Source organism: Peromyscus californicus, unplaced genomic scaffold (genome assembly GCF_007827085.1).
Source record: "Peromyscus californicus insignis strain IS unplaced genomic scaffold, ASM782708v3 Scaffold_10__1_contigs__length_136768540, whole genome shotgun sequence".
Taxonomy (NCBI): domain Eukaryota; kingdom Metazoa; phylum Chordata; class Mammalia; order Rodentia; family Cricetidae; genus Peromyscus; species Peromyscus californicus.
In genome coordinates this window covers 121,367,152-121,386,819 of record NW_026294391.1, presented here as the reverse complement: position 1 = coordinate 121,386,819, position 19,668 = coordinate 121,367,152, and the positions used below count along the sequence as shown (strand labels likewise).

The 19,668-nt window shown below is 38.8% G+C and overlaps 1 pseudogene; it reads right to left on the bottom strand.

Annotated features, from left to right (window-relative positions):
• The window catches only part of LOC128117749 (TGF-beta receptor type-1-like), a 111,830-nt pseudogene extending 92,759 nt beyond the window's left edge, over positions 1-19,071 (bottom strand).
• Between the last annotated feature and the right edge of the window lie 597 nt (positions 19,072-19,668).

Sequence of the window (19,668 nt, the reverse complement as noted above, 5' to 3'; positions counted from 1 at the left end):
GTGCATAGTCAACTTTCCAATGGCTAAACTACTAAAGACAATGTCACTCCCTTCCCAACAATCATTAACTAACTACCTATAGAGCTCTCCTTGCAACAGTTAACTATGAATAAATCGTCTGGGAGGGGTAGGACCTTATGAGTGCCCCCCCATGGTGGTATGTTAATGGGATTAATCGTGTTCAGAAATTACAACTGCAATGAATTCATATGTTTAGTGGCCATGCCATGCCTGTAAGAAAAGATGCCACAACATGTTACTCCTTCCTCTGGCTTTTAAATTCTTTCTGATCCCTTTCTACAGTGTTCTCTAATCTTCATTCAGAAAGGGTGATATTTAGAGCTTAGCTTTGAACTTACTCTCCACCCATTGCCAAATTCTCTGTCTTTGCAATAACTGCTAACAACTGTTATAAGAATCTTCTCTGACCAAATGTGACAGCAGCAGTAATATCTTGGCATAAATATAAATATTTATATGTTATTTTGACAACTTTACCTGTCAATTTAGAAACAAACAAATAGTAGTAGCTTCCCCACTAGTTCCTATCACCTACTCAGCCTGAAAATTTTAACCAGGTTGACAGTATCAGATGTGAATTCTATCCTATGGAGCAGGCTTCAAACCAAATGAGAAGAGTTTGGTAATTTCCTTAACAGTCATGACACTATTGTACCAGAGGGCATATGTTGTCTTACAGGTTGGCAGTGTAGTTCATTGCATCCACAGCACTGATGTTTTTCTCCCTCAACACCCTGCATAGCATCATCCAGCGCTGTGAAAACTAGCTAACAGGATGGAAGGTGTTGAATTCAGTTCCAGTTTAATTTTTCTATGACCATCAACCAAAGTGTGTTATGTCTTCAACAAAAAGAGTCTTATAATCTCCTTTGGTTGGACATGCTTATCGTGTTTTGGCATATTTCCAGTAACACTTCTCAGGAACTCAACTGTTAAGGCTTTACCACCATTGTTCTCCAAACCACACCACTACATGTCTGCATCCTCCATCCAAAGATTTTACCATCTTGAGGCACAGTTTGTGATGCTTCAGTGCTAGTGATCACATTATAGCTTTTAGAGCTCTTCAAACCATACAACTTCCAAATTACCACTTCCAAGTGTTAGTCAGGTCATCTTCATTTCTTATTAACCCTAGAGTATTAATTCCAAATTTTTCTTCTGATAAATGAAGGCCTATAGGGATATCTTAAGTTCTAGAAGACAGAGGAAGATGCTCTTATGAAAGACATTACCATTGTTGTTTTAACGTATTAAATTCTGATGAGCCAAATTAAAAGGTTTTGTTGTTTTGTTCTCATTTCTTTTAAAATACATGTATATTTTCTACCCCTGCCCCCAAGGATCTGACATTTGAACACCTTGTTTTCGTGGTAATAATCTTTGGAGACAGAAAAAACTATTACCTTAGATAGGTCATTCATATTTCAAGTTAACACCTGCCTACTTTATATCCTTAGAGATCTGGAATAACCTCTACAGGTATCAGTGACGTTGAATTTGGGGCTTTCAACCAAAAATCTATACAAAAGTGACTCTACATCACCTGGGACTTCAACTTGCTAGTTTGCTTTTTGAAGGATGAAAAATTGTTGAATCATTAAATGGCAGTTAATACGTCCCTCATGAAGTACAAGTCCAAATATTACAAAGTCTTGGGTAATATAATTATGGGTTACTTCTGTTTAATATCTCACATAAAGTAGGCATCCTGCATGTGTTTAGTGCACTGATATTTTTATTTCATTAGAGTCAAATGCAATGAGTCCAAATAATCTGCATTTTATCCCTGTAAAATTAGAACATTCTTCTTTTGTTAACTGGCCACATATCCTTTTGAACATCTCAATCCCTGACCCATTTTCTTATTTGGATATTTATATTTTAGTTTGTTTTCTAAAAGGTCTTTAAGGGTTGATGAATGATTTTTTTTTTAAAAAAAATCATATCTTCTTGTCATTTACCATTTGATTTTATCTAGGGCTGCAAATAGAGAAGTTTTAATTATCTTTATATGTGAAGAGTCTTAGAGTTTTAAACCACAGGTATTCAATAACAGCAAAGATAATGATGATAACAATAGATTTTTTACTGTCATCAGGAATCCTGCAGAAGAGGGGAAGAAAGGGTTGTAGGAGCCAGAAAGATCAAGGACACCAGAAGAAAACTCAGAATCAACTAACCTGGGCTCATAGGGGCTCAGAGAGACTGAACTGACAACCAGGAAGCCTGCATGAGACTGGCCTAGGCCTCTGCATATGCATGACAGCTGTGTAGCTTGATCTTCTTGTGAGGACCCTAACAGTAAGAACAGGGGAGATTTCTGACTCTTTTACTGGCTTTTGAGACCCTGTCCTGCTGTGGGATGTTCTGTATGGCAAATGTGTTGCTCTGATTGGTCAATAAATAAAACAGTTATTGAACAGTGGCTAGGCAGGAAGTATAGGCAGGACAAGGAGGAGAATAAAGCTGGGAAGTGGAAGGCTGAGTCAGAGACACTGCCAGCCGCCATGAGGACAAACAGCATGTGAAGATGCCGGTAAGCCATGAGCCACATGGCAAGGTATAGATTTATAGAAATGGATTAATTTAAGCTGTAAGAACAGTTAGCAAGAAGTCTGCCATGGCCATACAGTTTGTAACCAATATAAGTCTCTGTGTTTACTTGGTCGGGTCTGAGCGGCTGTGGGACTGGCAGGTGAGAGAGATTTACCCTGACTGTGGGCCAGGCAGGAAAACTCTAGCTACAAATGGCGCCCAACGTGTTGGCAAGAGTTTCCACCTAAAACCTGAGTAAAAAGATTCTAAAACGGAGCTAAAAACAGTTCCTAGTTGTCTCTCTCAAATGAGCGGCAGCTGCCGGTTTGAGCTACTTGTGGGTTCCTAGCTTGTGCGCTCGACCTGCAGTATGGCGGGAATGAGGCCTCTGCAAGTGACACATTAAGCTGCATGTTGGTTTTAGCCTTTGCTAGTACAAAACAAAAAAAGAGGTTTCTGGGCTACACGCTGCTTGGATAAAAGCATAGACCCAAGATAGCTCCCAGAGCTGGTGGTAAATGTACCACTGCCATATTGGGAAGCTGAGGTGGGCAGAGCCAGCAGCCATAGCGCCATTTCAGTCTTACAAATGCTGCAGTTTAAAGCAATAGATTCACAATAAGACAGATTCAGATATAATAGTTTACAGTGTGTGTAAAATATACGTTGACTTAAAAGAGACAAAAAAGGTGATATATACAGTTATATAAACAAATACATAGTTTTAAAAAATAAAGTCTTTAAAGAGACAGTAAAATTAATATAAAAAATAAGCCACATAAAGATGAATATTACACAGAGAATCTGGATTGTGTTGTCTTTGGGATTTTTAACTTCAGAAAAACATTTGATCATAAAAGATGTTGAGTTAAACCAATATGTATATATATATTTTTTCTTGGGTTTCTCTGTGTAGCTTTGCGCCTTTCCTGGAACTCACTTGGTAGCCCAGACTGGCCTTGAACTCACGGAGATCTGCCTGGCTCTGCCTCCCGAGTGCTGGGATTAAAGGCGTGCGCCACGACCGCCCGGCAATATTTTAAAGATACCTTGACTTCAAAATTTGGATGTAAGGATGTGTTGCCTTGGAAAGGAGACTCTGCTTTTGTTCCCACAGAAAGCCAGAGGCTATGGATTTGTTCCAGATTAAGATACATCAGGTTTGACCAGCCAAGACCCCCAAAAGGTCTCCAATGACACCAAGGCCCAGATGATCCAACACCCAGAATGGTTTGAAGGCAACTGGCTCAGACAATACACCCTCATGGACTATTCCATAATCCTAAAATTTTCTTTGTGTCCCCATAAGATACAGCGCCCCCCTCCAGCAGGAAGTAGTAAGAGAAGCTATGCCCAAATTCCCAAATTATATGTAATTTTACTTTGTTAAGGTTAAAACCTTCCTTTTTGAGAAAAAAAGGGGGGGGGAAGTGCTGTGGGATATTCTGTATGGCAAATGTGTTGCTCTGATTGGTTAATAAATAAATCACTGATTGAACAGTGGCTAGGCAGGAAGTATAGGCAGGACAAGGAGGAGAATAAAGCTGGGAAGTGGAAGGCTGAGTCAGAGACACTGCCAGCTGCCATGATGACAAACAGCATGTGAAGATGCCGGTAAGCCATGAGCCATGTGGCAAGGTATAGATTTATAGAAATGGATTAATTTAAGCTGTAAGAACAGTTAGCAAGAAGCCTGCCATGGCCATACAGTTTGTAACCAATATAAGTCTCTGTGTTTACTTGGTCGGGTCTGAGCGGCTGTGGGACTGGCAGGTGATAGAGATTTGGCCTGACTGTGGGCCAGGCAGGAAAACTCTAGCTACATACTCCTCATACTAAGTTGCCTTGCCAAGCCTTAATACATGGGGAGGTGTTTAGTCTTACTGCAACTTGATATGCCATGTTTTGTTTATATCCATGGGAGACCTGTCCTTTTCTGGAAAGAAATGGAGGAGTGGATTGGGGCAGGGGGAGGGGGAGGGGAACATAAGGGGCAGAGGGGAGGGCCTGGAAGGAGAGGAGGGAGAGGAAACAGCAGCTGGGATGTAAAATAAATAAATTTATTTTTAAAAAAGTAAATGTTGAGTGCAGGCTTCCATACAATTTATACAAGGAACTAAGAGTCAATTTCTGTCCCTTTTCAGTTCAAAAATCCTTAGAGTGACTTGATGTCAAAAGATGGAGTAGATGAAATAACATTTATTTCAAACCATAAAACTTCTTTGACTCTTTAAACTTAAGTCAGTGGAAGAAAAATGTGACACATAATGATCAGAATCTGCCTTTATAATCTGCACACTTAAGTGAATACTTGTGTACGCAACTCAAATTTTGCTCCTGTTATCAGCGGTACATATCCTACCTGCAAAGTTATGCCAAACATCTTTTTACTCAATTGAGTTAACTTGACCAGTTATTGCTCTTTTAATTATATTACTTCTAAGGTTGAAACATTTTTTCCATCCAGGAATGTAAATAATTTATCTTTAAAAGTAATGGGATTTTTTTCACTCTACCCTTCCTATCTTGTTCTCATTTTACCCTCTCTCTTCCTCACTTCATGCCCCTCCTTCTCTTTCTTTTAATTATTCTCTTCATTGTCCTCCATATCTTTCTCCTCCTGCATCTCTTCTTCCTCCTTCTTATTTACAGTACATTGAAACCTTTTAAAAATATATTCTGAGCTCAATGGCAATACAAAAACAAACTACAGGCTATAGATTTTCAACCTCTTTATTTAATTTCCTTGTGCTTTTCACATGATCATATGATCTTAAGACAGTCAAATATGAGCCAAAGCATAAACATTATTTTAATATTTTATCATATTTATCTCATGATCACCTCAGTTACTGTTTTTATAGGTACCCTAGACTGGGTGTGATATCCTGATCACACAAATCAGCTTGAGAGTTGAACAGATGTGTCTCCTTATATCGAATTTCATCTTTATGTGTCTATTTTTTTTCACATGAGTTTCTTTTTATAAGAACATTATGAATATTGAAATAGGGGCCCATCTTACATTAGTACAATTCATTTTAACCTAGTAAATACATCTATGACTATTTCCAAATAATATCATATCCTGGAGTACTGTGGGTTATAACTTTTAACACATGAATTGTTGGTTGATGCAGTTCACCCAATAAAATCAGAGCTTTTATTTATTCATAAGACCAGTTTTGAAACATTATGAGCATTTTGCTTACCATAAGCTGGAGACCTCTTACTTATTCAATTAGAAATTCATAATGAAATGAAATGAAACTTCAAGCTGAAAGACAAACACTTGATTATAAGTAGCTAGTGAGAACTAACAGTACCACAAATTCAGTGTTTTCCCTAATCTAAGGTACTACATAAAATGTACAGCTAATAGAACTCTTCCACATATCTAGAAATTCTTTTTGTGTGTTTCATCTTAAGGCACCAGAAAGATGATTATTTTGTGAGATAAAGTAGTTTTTGCCCCTTCAAACACAACTGACTATAGTTTATAAAGGAAAACAGTTTAATATTATTCAAGAGTCATTACAATTTTGTTTTTGCCATATGTTATTTTACTAAGTAGCCAATAATAACATCACTATCCTTATCCACCAGACTCTAAACTAGATCACTCTATCATTGAAATTGTATTACTTTTTTTTTAGTATATATAGTGAAGTATCTCCAGCTGGGTAACTTTATAAAGAAATACATCATCTATTTAGTGCATAGTCTTGGAAGCTGAAAATCTAAACAATGTGACACAAACCTGATGAATACCCTCTTGGCTGTGTCATCATATGGGAGAAGGCATAACAATGAAAAAAAAATTGCAAGACATGGAAATCCCGGGGGAGAAAGAGAGAGACTATGAATGAGGTTATTCCCCAACTGACTATGAATGAGCATATTCCTCAACTGACTTTCCACTAGGCCCAACTTCTTACATGTTTCGCACTACTTCCTAACACTGCCATACTGAAAACCAGGCCTCTAATACCTGAATTCTCTTGGAGAATACTCTTAAACCATGTGGTGGTTTGAAAGAAAATGGCCCTTAAACAACGTGGCACTATTCGGAGTTGTGGCCTTGTTAGAGGAAGCATGTTACTGTGGGGGAGGACTTTGAGGTCTTTTTTGCTCAAGCTTTCCTCAGCATGACAGTCAGTCGACTTCTTGTTGCCTTTTGGTCAAGATGTAGCCAGCAACCACATCTGCCTGTACGCTGCCCTGCTCTCTGTCATGATGATAATGGAATGAACCTCTGATACTGTAAGTAGCCACCTCAATTAAATGTTTTCTTTATAAGAGTTGCCATGGTTATGGTGTCTCTTCACAGCAATAGTAACCCTAACTAAGACAAATCATATCTAAATTACAGCAGAAACTATTTAATTTGTGAAAATGACAAATTAATGCCTAATGACCAGCAGTGCATACCTAGCATCCCCTTTACTTAAGGAGTCTGTCCTAATTTCCTTCCATGTTGTGATAAAACACTAACCAAAAAGCAACTTGAGAAGAAAAGGGTTTATTTTAGCTTACAGGGTATAGCTCATCACAGAGGGGAGGAAAGGCATCAAGTCAGGGCAGGGACATGAAGCACAAACCAGGGAGGAATACTGATTATTGGCTTGGTTCTTCTGGCTTGCCCATCTACCCTTCTTATACAGTCCAAGCTCATTTACCCAGGAATGGCAAAGCCTGCAGTGGGCTAAATCACTCCTCTGTCGATTAGTAACCATGAAAATGTTCTACAGATATGCTCATGTGTCAATTCCTCAACTGAGGTTCCCTCTTCTCTAGAGTGGTTGACAACTGAAGCTAACCATGACAAAAGCTGAAGAAAGAGGATCACAAATTTTCACAACTAAAGGACATTGTATCTCAGAAGATTTTGTAAATGGTCAAGAATGTGGCTGATAGGTACAATCTTGGCTAGCATGCACAAAACCGTATGTTCAATCCCTATTACCATACATACATAGACATTATTAACTATGAATGGAATTTTCTACTTTATAAAGGATTACTCTTGGTATCACATTGACATCAAGACTTGCATAAAAATAAGCCAACCAAATGTCCAACGTGGATAGTAGGGTCTAATGAAGTCTCCTATCTGAGGAGCTATTGGCAGTCAATGGCTGCTAGAGGAGGGAGAGTCAGTTTAATTCAAGGAACTAAAAAATTATCCATGTTCCAACAGATGGTCCTATACCTATTTACATATAGGCAGCAATAAACAGACTCAGTGGATATTTAAAAAATGATAACGCATGAAGTTGGAAAGATGGGAGATTAGAGGAAGAATTGGGGGGAAAAGAATGGGGGAATCTGGTCTAAACATATATGAGTGAGTGAATATTAAATAAAACATTTAAAAATTAGCCCAACAATGGTCAGTGTATTTTCTATTCTTTTCAATGAATATTTAGTGAAAATAAAATCAAATTGCCTTGTCAATTAGACATTTCATTTATTAGTAATATCACCAAGAAAATTTCTACAATCTCTTTCTTGGGGGACTACTAGCCTTATATAAGAGCAAAGAGAAATTTTGACCATGTATTTCTTCTCTCTATTTCTCTTATTCACATAGTTCTTGGCAATAAGTTGATAATCCATTAATTTTTTTTCTTAAATAAGTTTAATGTACTATATTTTATTTATGTATATATGCTTTTGCCTGATTATCTATATGTATGACTGTGCATTCAGGTTCTAGAAGAGGCCAGAAATAGTGAGCCCCTGAAACTGAAATTACTGGTGGTTGTGAGCTAGCTGACTGATGTGGATGCTGCAAACCAAACTTGAGTCCTCTGCAAGAGCAGCAGGTACTCTAATCTTCTGAGCCACCTCTCTAGCCTTCAATATAATTTCCAAATAAATTAATCATTCAGTTAATCAAGCAGTCATAATCACTAACAATGCTGACTTGGTGCTTTCATAATGAGAAAGCTTCTGTCAAGCCTTGAATCATCTCTATGCTCTAAGTCCCTTTTATTATGTAGGAGACAATAACCAAATAATAACTCAATGCCAAAGAGAAGCATTTCTCTTATCATATAGTATTATGGTTACTGAAATTACGGACATGGCAATTCAGAAAATCTGTTTCATTTTGTAATCAGGAAACTAATTGTTACATGACAAAGCATTTAGAGATGAGTTTAACTGTCATTTCTCTCTACCATAGTGTGTTTTCCCCCTAAAAGTTTGTTCATTCAGGATAATTGAAAACAAATTACAAATTCAATCTCCAAAAATATTAATCACATTTAATTTGTTCACTAGCACAATGACATTTCTAAAACAAGTAGTCAGGAACTGATTTTGCCATTGTCATTGTCATATTCATGTTTTGGACAACATCCTGAATATTTCTAAATAGCAGTGATAAAAGAGATTATATGTATGTTTCAGTTTCAGAAATTTCCCCACTGAACTGAAAATAATTCAAATAAGTGTGTTTCATTATGTATATATTTAGGTACATTGCTAGAAATTTTATGCCAATCCAGAAACAAACTATGGTTGGATCACACGTTGTTTTCAGTGTTGGGAAAATAGCTATGAGATGTCATAAGTACAGTATGTTAACCCCCTAATTATTCACTATAGTAGACAAAGTAAAATAACCAGAAAGAGTATAAATTACCAGAAAGAGTATTTTTACCTTACATGACAAAATGGGTATTATAAGTATGATTAAGTTAGGAATCACATGCATGAGCATACCACACAAAGAAGCTTGAGACGAAGAGTTCCATATCCCTTGCTATGGATAATAAGACAGGCAACTGAGGCTTAGTCATTTGAAGTAGGAATATCCACAGGGGGAATATTAGTATGACTATCCTTCTCCATGTGGTGTAGCATGAGTCTTAAAAGTTCTTATAATAAGATCAAACCTGAGGCCAGTTATTGGGGTCAATGCTGGTAGATCAGAGAGACAGAACAAGCCACAGGCTATCTCACCTTGCCAATTCCCCAGCTGGCCCTGTTTCCTCAGACTGGAAGCTTCTGTGTCCTCATCCCAATGGCTCTCAGCTGAACTGCTGCTAGAAGCCTGAATGCTTAACCAGCCAAATGCTTAACCAGGCAAATGCTGCTAGCCAAATGCTTCTAGTTTCTGGTCCTCACGCCTTATAAACCTTTCTGCTTTCTACCACCACTCCCTGGGATTAAAGGCTGCTTTCTGGGATTAAAGGCGTGAGTCACCATGCCTGGTTGTTTCCAATGTGGCCTTGAACTCACAGAGATCCAGATGGATTTCTGTCTCTGCAATGCTAGGATTAAAGGCGTGTGCTAACATTTTCTAGCCTAAGTATCTTGTGGCTTTTCTGTTCTCTGACCCCAGATAAGTTTATTAAGGTACACAATATTTTGGGGAACACAATACCACCACATTTCCTCTCTTTTTGTCTAAAATTAAAAAAGGCTTATAACTAATACAAGAAAAACTATCCAATAAGTATATACAGTATATATAGCCAAAATTACATTAATGATGTCTAGTCCATTAACATTTGACAGATTCAGATAAAAACTCCATTATATATATATATTAACAATGTCCAGTCCAGTAACATCTGATAAATTCAGACAAAAAATTTTCATTACTTATCATATTTAAAACAAGTAGTTCCTTTTTAAAAGTAGATCCATAATCTCCCTTTTATCTTATCATATCCATATTCTCTCTTTTTTCTTTTCATAATACATTCAGTAGTTTACCTTTTGTCATTTTTATATCTTCCCCCTTTTTCTTCAGTGTAGATTCAGTGATCTACCTATTTATCCTATTATTTCTTTACCTTTTTTCTCAGAGTAGATTCAATGATCTCATATTTTATTCTCTTTTTCTTTTTTGCTTTCTAGGGGTGAAGATATATTTAGGGAATCTTGAAAAGAAAATTTTTGGGTTAATTGTCAAGTCCTGTATCATTTGTCCAGTCTGTGCATAAAAGGAAAGTCTAGGGCTTGTCATAAGTCTTTGCTCGAGTAGTCAGTCAGGCTGGATCATCTCAGGTAGTCATCTCGAAATTGTCCTGACCAGTTTGTAGTCCAACGTAGATCTTTCCTTGGTGTTAACCAGCTTAATGGCTTTATCATAGTCCATGTGGAATCATCTTTGTGGTATATATAGAACATGACTTTTCTGTAGTTGTAGTTGTGTGGTCCCTGATATAAGTGATAAAATATATAAATCAGGTGGAATTATTTTTCCCACGGGGAAAGTCATGGTGAATCATCTAGAGAGGAAATCCTCATGGGGTTGTTTTCATCTATGTGTAATGAGATAATACACATCTTTAGTGAACTGGGTCCCACCACACTGTTACATGGATGACCACTGAAACAGCTGAACAGCAGAGGATATATTGAAATCTCTTAAAGGAAATCATATGGAAGAGGATTGTAATAATGCTGTAATAGTTGTTGGGTGGGTGATAATATCAAAATTAAGCCAAACTGTCTACCTGGAAAGAACTTGCAAAAAGATGGGAGGAATTTCAACTTCAAATAGATTTGTGGGAGGTATCTTCCACATTTACCTATGATTTAACAGTATATGTAAATGGACATTTTCCTGTCCCAATCACTTGCTCGCAAATAACTGACACAAAGGCTTAATATTATTTATAAATGCTTGGCCAATAGCTCAGGCTTGTTACTAGCTAACCCTTACACTTAAACTACACCATCATTTTTATCTATGTTTAGCCACGTGGCTTGGTACTTTTACTCAGGACGACATTCTCATCTTGCTTCCCTGCATTTGCCAGCAACTCTCTGACTCCACCCTTCTTCCCATCATCCTTAGTTTGGTCACCCCACCTATACTTCCTGCCTGGCTACTGACCAATCTGCATTTAATTAAACCAATACCAGTGATAAATCTTTACGGTGTACAAGAGGATTTTTCCACAGCAAGTATAGGTGTATAAAGTGGGAGGATGAAATAAAGTATTAGCTTACTATTTCTTACAGCAAAGAGAACATAAAAGAAAGTAGACAAAGAGACCTGTCCATGACACTAGAAAGTAAATTTGAATCTGGGCACCATTGTGCATGCCTATAATCATAGTACTGAGGAGGATAAGGAAGGTTTATTTCCATAAGTCTGAGACCAGTCTAAGATACATAATTAGTATCAGGTGAGTCAAAGATACATAGCAAGAGCTTGTATAAACAAACAACAAAAAGTACAAATGTGATGACATTTGTATTGAGCAAGATTTCAAAAAAGAGGAAAATAAATGTCAGAAAGCAAAATTCTGCACTAGTGAGCCTCTGTAATTTTTCAAAGACTGCTCAACAGTTTGCAAATTGATAACTATTATAGAGGTGCAATTAACTACCACTGTAAATTGCTGGGGATGTTGTGAATGTGTTGCTCTGATTGGTAGATGAATAAAATGCTGATTGGCCAGTATCCAGGCAGGAAGTATAGTGTAGGTGGGATAAGGAGAGATGAGAATTCTGGGAAGTGGAAGGCTGAGTCAGGAGATGCTGCCAGCCACTGGCATGAGGAGCAGGATGTAAAGTATCGGTAAGCCATGAACCACTTGGCAAGGTATAGATTTATAAAAATGGGTTAATTTAAGATGTAAGAGCTAGTCAACAGTTAGCCTGAGCTAATGGCTGAGCAATTTTAATTAATATGAGCTTCTGAATGATTATTTTATAAGTGGGCTGCAGAACTGTGGGGCCTGAGAGGGACTGGAGAAAACTCCAGCTACAGTAAATCTTCACTCCTGTGGAGGAAGGAGATCTCATAAGTAGGAAACCGTCCAAGCCTCTTTCCTAAGAGGATAGCCAAGGTTTCATGAAGGTTAGAGTCACACAAGATTATCAGATGCCCAACATGAACAGGGCTTTAATTCATCCTCCTACCAATGTACAAAATATGTCTGGGTTTGGGAAGATGCTGAGTCCAGGTTTGCATTGATTCCTGGAGGCTTCCAAGAGCATCATGAACAATGGGCATCAGAGGATAAACATAGAGATAGAAAAGTTAAGGTGAAAAGGAGAATGATTAAGCTTGTACTAGGGAAATTATCCCCTTAAAATATACTATATACCTTTCATACTTACAGAGGTGTACAGAACATGTATATACTGCTAGGAGTAGCCAGAAGTTTCTCTGGTCCTGCCTGGTCTTGTGGTCGGGACAAATCTCTCCCACTCATGGTCCCGCAGCTGCTTATAAAATAATTACACAGAGGCTTATATTATTTACCAACTTGATGGCCTATGGCTCAGGCTTCTGGCTAGATAGCTCTTACATCTTTAACCCATTTCTATTAATCCATGTATTGCCACATGGCCATGGTATTACCAGTCTGCTGGCATGTTGCTCCTTGGGCAGTAGGCTTTGCATCTTTCCTGACTCTCCTTTATTCTTCCTATCTCTCTCTTGGATTTCCTGCCTGGCTATAACCTGACTTACCATAGGCCAGAGTAGCTTCTTTACTAACCAATCATAGCAACACATATTCACAGCATACAGAAAGACCATCCCACAGCATCTAGGACATGCCCTATATAGCAATGTTGGTAAGTTATATCTGAAGATGTGAACCATAAACTCAGTTTGTGTGGTTGAAGGAAAAGAGAGCTTATGAGAATGGAGATAGTTGATCCAGCTCCATGTTAATAGCCACGTATGTCTGGGAAAGAGACCAGATGTTTCATGGAGAATGACAGTAAATTACAGAGAGATAAATATTATAATGCCCCTAATCCATACATGTGCATCCAGCATTACTTTTTTGATGAAACAAATGATATAATTTTAAGACCATTTCAGGCCTTGTTTTTTATTACCCCTGTAGCTGCTGAATCCCAAGAACAACTTTTACTTGCCAGGAATGATGTTAAGAGTTTTTATAGAGCCTCTGCAGAGGGCTTTATTACATAATGCAACCCTCTAAGTACCTTAAAGATATATAAAACCATTAAAAAGATATGTAAGTGCAGTTAAAGGAGCAAGGATGAGAAATTACTCTACACAGGAAGAAGATGTGAGATACAACTATGACATTCTTGGAAGTTTTATACTTGAATAAACACAATTTTCTGTGAAGTGATTATGAAAATCATGCAACACCCTATGCCTATACATGTAAAATTGGTAGTTGAATGCAGGAGACACCCTTCATTAGTAGAAAAGGTGATCCACTGAAGAAATACGTTTACTAATTGAAAATATCAATGCCAATTTTGAGTTGTTGGACACGTACTCTCTCTAAGGCTTTCACACACAATTCTGGTTATTACTATTTATTGGGTGTATACCAGACTCAATGGTAAATCATTACCACTGAAGATTCCATATATTCTGGCTGCAGGATATTGAGAAATCAAGCTGGCCCTAGCTGAAGGTTTTTTACTTGATAGATAGCATTTGTGTTACTAGAAGCTGGTTTTGCAGGCTTCTGAGGAGAATGACTAATAATCTTCCCTAGTTATGGGCCCTGTATATTAAGGCCCCCAGCATTCCAAGTAATATGTGTTCACTGATTAAATAGTGGCACAATTATTATAGGTGCAGCCATCTACTTTCTTATTTGATTTAAAGCCTACTTCACTGGAGCAAATCCATGTTTGTTATTGTAAGCTAGGAAAGAAAACATGTGGCTGGAGAAATGTGGTCGCTGCTCCATGTCCAGTCCAACCCTCGGAGAGTGTTCTTTGCCATGCTGGACCCAGCCTGCCTCAGCATCTGGTACAGCCCACCTAGTGTGTTAATCGTAATGTATAAGGAACCAGCTAAATCATGTACCCAGTTTGGATCTTACAAACAAGCTTAATGGAGGCCAGATAGTACCATGATAGCAGTGTCAACAGCAAATAGCTACATCTTGTTTTTACATATTGCTTCTTCAAGAGGGGCAAATACCTTTGTGAACCAGTATATCCCAAAGGAAGTCCACAAATGAAGGGGATACCTCATTTTAAGGAAGAATATTGTGCCCTATTGCCTGAATAGCTGGCCCAAGAGGCTGCTCTGTGTGCAGCAGAGCCCGGCTAGCTCAGTCGGTAGAGCATGAGACTCTTAATCTCAGGGTCATGGGTTCATGCCCCACATTGGGCACCACTTGTCGGAGCCTGCCCACAGTCAGCTGGGTAGCTGGGTAGAGACGTGGGGATTGAAGAGACAATGAAGAAGACAGAAAAGAGTCAAGAGGTCTGCCGGTCATTGCCGGACAACCCCGAGTGTTGTTAGAGTTTTCCTGCCTGGCCCACAGTCAGGACAAATCTCTCTCACCCGCCAGTCCCACGCCGCTCAAACCCGATCAAGTAAACACAGACACTTATATTGGTTACAAACTGTATGGCCGTGGCAGGCTTCTTGTTAACTGTTCTTACAGCTTAAATTAATCTATTTCTATTAATCTATACCTTGCCACGTGGCTTGTGGCTTACCGGTACTTTACATCTTCCTTGTCCTGATGGCAGCTGGCAGTGTCTCCCTCACTCAGCCTTCCACTTCCCAGCTCTATTCTCCTCCTTGTCCCGCCTACACTTCCTGCCTGGCCACGGGCCAATCAGTGATTTATTCATTGACCAATCAGCAACACATTTGACATACAGACCATCCCACAGCACCTCCCCTTTTTTTTTCTTAAAAAGGAAAGTTTTAACCTTTATATATCTCTAAAGTCAGCTTGGTATAGTTGGGAATTTGGGTGTAGCTTTTTTTACTACTTTCTGTTGGAGGGGGGCGCTGTATCTTCTGGGGAAACAAAGAAAATTTTAGGATCATGGAGTAGTCCGTGAGGCTGTATCATCTGAGCCAGTTGTCTTGAAACGGTTTTGGATGTTGGATCATCTGGGCCATGGTGTCATCGGAGACCTTTTAGGTGGTCTTGGCTGGTCAAACCTGATGTGTCTTAATCTGGAACAGATCCATAGCCTCTGACTTTTTGTGGAAACAAAAGCAGAATCTCCTTTCTAAAGCAACATATCCTTATATCCAAATTTTGAAGTCAAGGTATCTTTAAAATATACATTTTGGCATAACTCAACAGCTTTTGTAATCAAATGTTTTTTTTTAGTTACGAATATCAAAGAGAACATAATCCAGATTTTCTGTGTGGTAGCCATCTTTACGTGGCTTATTTTTTTATACTAGCTTGAACCTATTGTTTTAAACTGTAGCCTTCTAAGCCTGAAACGGCGCTGGTGTTGTGGCTGCTGGCTCTGCCCACTTTAGCTTTCCAAAATGGCGGTGATACATTTTTTGCCAGCTCTGGGAGCCATCAACTCTCAGAAATAGTGGGTCTATGTTTTTATCAAAGCAGCGTGTAGCCCAGAAACCTTTTTTTTGTTTTGTTTTGTACTAGCAAAGGCTAAATCCATCACATAGCTTAACGTGTCATTTGTAGAGGCCTCATTTTCACCATACTGTAGGTCGAGTGCGCACACCAGCAACCCGCCAGTAGCTCAAATCGGCAGCTGCCGCTCATTTGAGAGAGACAATTAGGAACTGTTTTTAGTTCCCTTTTAGAATCTTTTTTTTTCAGTTTTTAGGTGGAAACTCTTGCCCCACGTTGGGCGCCATTTGTTGTTAGAGTTTTCCTGCCTGGCCCACAGTCAGGACAAATCTCTCTCACCCGCCAGTCCCACGCCGCTCAAACCCGATCAAGTAAACACAGACACTTATATTGGTTACAAACTGTATGGCCGTGGCAGGCTTCTTGTTAACTGTTCTTACAGCTTAAATTAATCTATTTCTATTAATCTATACCTTGCCACGTGGCTTGTGGCTTACCGGTACTTTACATCTTCCTTGTCCTGATGGCAGCTGGCAGTGTCTCCCTCACTCAGCCTTCCACTTCCCAGCTCTATTCTCCTCCTTGTCCCGCCTACACTTCCTGCCTGGCCACGGGCCAATCAGTGATTTATTCATTGACCAATCAGCAACACATTTGACATACAGACCATCCCACAGCACCCGAGTTTATTTCACAGCCAGCTTATATACAGTGTTCAAGGACAGACATAGAACAATGCACAGCACAGGCATTCAACCACTATCTATCCTGCCTTGCGTCAAGGAGCAGGCAGTTTCATTTTCTATCTCAATGTACCTCTGGCTTTCATTTGCATGCATCTACTTATATAGTGTTTTACTTCCTGTGGTTAATCAAGACTTTCTCACAGCCCTTCAAGGAGGCTCTGCAGGCTAATCAGGATTTTCTCACAGCCCTGGAGCAAGCAAGCTTGAACACTATTGACTCAGAATAGACTTCAGATTCAAACTGGGAAACTGAGGCAGTTGTGGGCTCCCACAATAGGCCCCTGGAGAAATGTTACTGTTATAGTCTTTGTTAAATGATGTGTACATGGTACTTCTTCTTAAACAAATTGCTGTAAAAATATTTGTACCTGCTACCACAAATTACTGGTACTTCTAAATGTATTGAAAGCAAACATATTTTTAGAATTGTTGGTAGTTATTGGCAAAAATGCTATAAATAAGTGTCTGTTGTGATAAATTTCTGTGGCATTGCTTCACAATATTCAGAATATATGGAGGTCACTCCATCCAGAACCAGGGATCATCATTGAACCAGGAAAGAAAGAATACAAAATTTAGAGAAAGGTGTAGAGAGCAGTAGAACTCTGTCAGTTGGTCATGGTATAGCCTTAATCATCTTAAAATCAGAAAAGGTTGATTATCCATGTGGATGCTCACAAGATGGGGGCCTATTAGTTCCAGTAATCTACAATAGCATATTCCTTTCTTACAGGTGTTGAAAAATGTGGCTTATTAGTAGAGAAAATAACAATCCTTCGTCCATTTAACTCTCATATATAGTAATTGAAGGTCCTGTTTTTACTTCCATTGGGGGGGATGTTGTCTTTAATAGAGAAATAATTTATTTCATGGGGAACCATGCTTTAAAATTATTTTATAGTTATTTGATATTAATTTTGTTATTTTCTGGGTCATATTACTCTCAATCCACAGGAGATATTTCAGAAAATAACTACTATATGTGCAGGGAACTAAAAGAAATTAGTTTGATCCTGTATTTAAGACTAAGCATACCTGCTTATTTCTACTTTATGATGAGCAACTCTGTTCATATAAGCCTTCACAGATGTAGGGAGGAAAGGAAGAAGCAATGATGAAGATAAAGAGCTGTTAGTACTTGTGACACTCAGAAAATTTCTACCAAAACATATGTTGAAAACTTTCACTATATTGTGGTATTATTGGGTGAGTTTAAATAGAAATTTTAATTGGTGATTAGTTCCTGAATAAATAAATCACAAATTAATAGATTAATGAGTGATGGGTTATCTGTTATAACAGCAGGTATGCTGCTGTTCTTCCTACATGCTCCTCTCACTATTTGATGCATTGCTCTGGACCACTGGACTCTGCAGTGTCCACACCAACAAGAAGATACCCATCAAATCTTGACTGCTGACCTCCAAGCCTCAAGATCTTTTATTCTAATATATCTTTGTCCTTACATCTCTTGTGTTGAGGTATATTAATAGGAAATAGGTCAAGGTAGCAATTAAATGAAAAATACGAGCAATTCCTGCATGTCCCTTTTCCACGAACATCATGCCTCTCCCCATCTACCCTTGCCGCCCAACCCCACTGAAGCACCAAACATCCTTTTCAAACATCCTTGTGGAAGAAAGCATTGATGAACTTCCTCTTCAGCAACCAGCCTCCCTCCTGTTCTTATTCATTGCCACCCAGTATGCCCACCACCCCACAACCAAGAGTGATTCCACGTTTCTCCTGCCTCAAATAGTTTCCTATTTCCTTTTCTTCTTTCCCCACCAATCAAACACACCACACACTGAAACAAAACCAGTTTTCACAGGATATTTTATTGTATTTTAGTCAACAGTGTCCACACATTCTTATGTATGGGTGTAATATTTGGTCTCTACCGAAAGAACTTCTTCCGTGCTCGTTTTGGTGGATAACATGGAGAGGATTGTGGGTACTGGCGTTGCTCAGGTTGAGCTACAGTATTATTTGAAAGTTGAGATTCCTCTGGGACCTCTTCTTTTTCTTTTACTTGCTTTTGTTTCTTTTTTTCCTTCCGTTGGTGGTAAAAGATCAAGATGGTGCATTTTCTTCCTTTCTTGTCTTCTGAATTCTCATCAATCACAGATTGTACTTTCTTCATGATTTGGGGGAGCTGATAAGAGAACAGCACAGGTTAAAACACAGTTTCAAGCAAAGCATAAAGTCTATATCCATGATGATGGTTTTGGATTGAAGAATTTTGTAGCAGATAATGACTGGGAAAGAGTAATAGGTGAGGAATTGTGAGCGAAAGAGAAGAAACTTAAGAGAGATTATCTGACCTTTCTAATTAAGGTAGTCTTCACTGGACTGCAAAGCCTTTCCTTCAGGCTTGGAGGGCTTTCTTCTTCCATATTTGAGCTAGAGGTTGACTCATCATCAGAGTCAAGTTCAGAGAGTGTGTCTGTACTAGAATCCTCTTGCTCCTCACTAACATCCAACATCTTAGAGTTGTATTGGCTACAGTTAACTTCAGGAGGCCTGATGTCTCATATATATCCACTCAGGACAATGAGAAGCCACACCCTTCAGTTTTGATTGGTTGGCAAAAAACTCCTCCAGCCAATGGTATGTCTAAGATGACTCAGGTGTCACAATGCTACCTCTCCTACCAATTCCATGAAGTGGGGAGGGGAGCAGTTTCAATGAGGAAGAGTTGAAATGATCTGGCTAGATGAAGGGATCTTATGTAACTATAATCCCCCTTAAAATAATTTCAGAGTCATCTTTTTTTATTAAAATGTTTTCAGTTTCTCCTCCCTCCTCTTCTTCTCTTCCCTCCCTACCTCCCTTCTATCCCCCTTCATCCATTCCTCCTCCATCTCCATTTTGAAAGTGGCAGGCCTCCCATGGGAGTCGACGAAGCATAAACCAAGCTCCTCTCCCTTCATCAAGGTTGGGCAAGGCAACCCAGCATGGGGAATGGGTTTCCAAAAGCCTGCATAAGCACCAGGGGCAAGTCCTGATCCCATTGCTAGGAGCCCCACAAATAGACCAAGGCACATAACTGTCACAGACATGAAAAGGGCCTAGGTCAATCC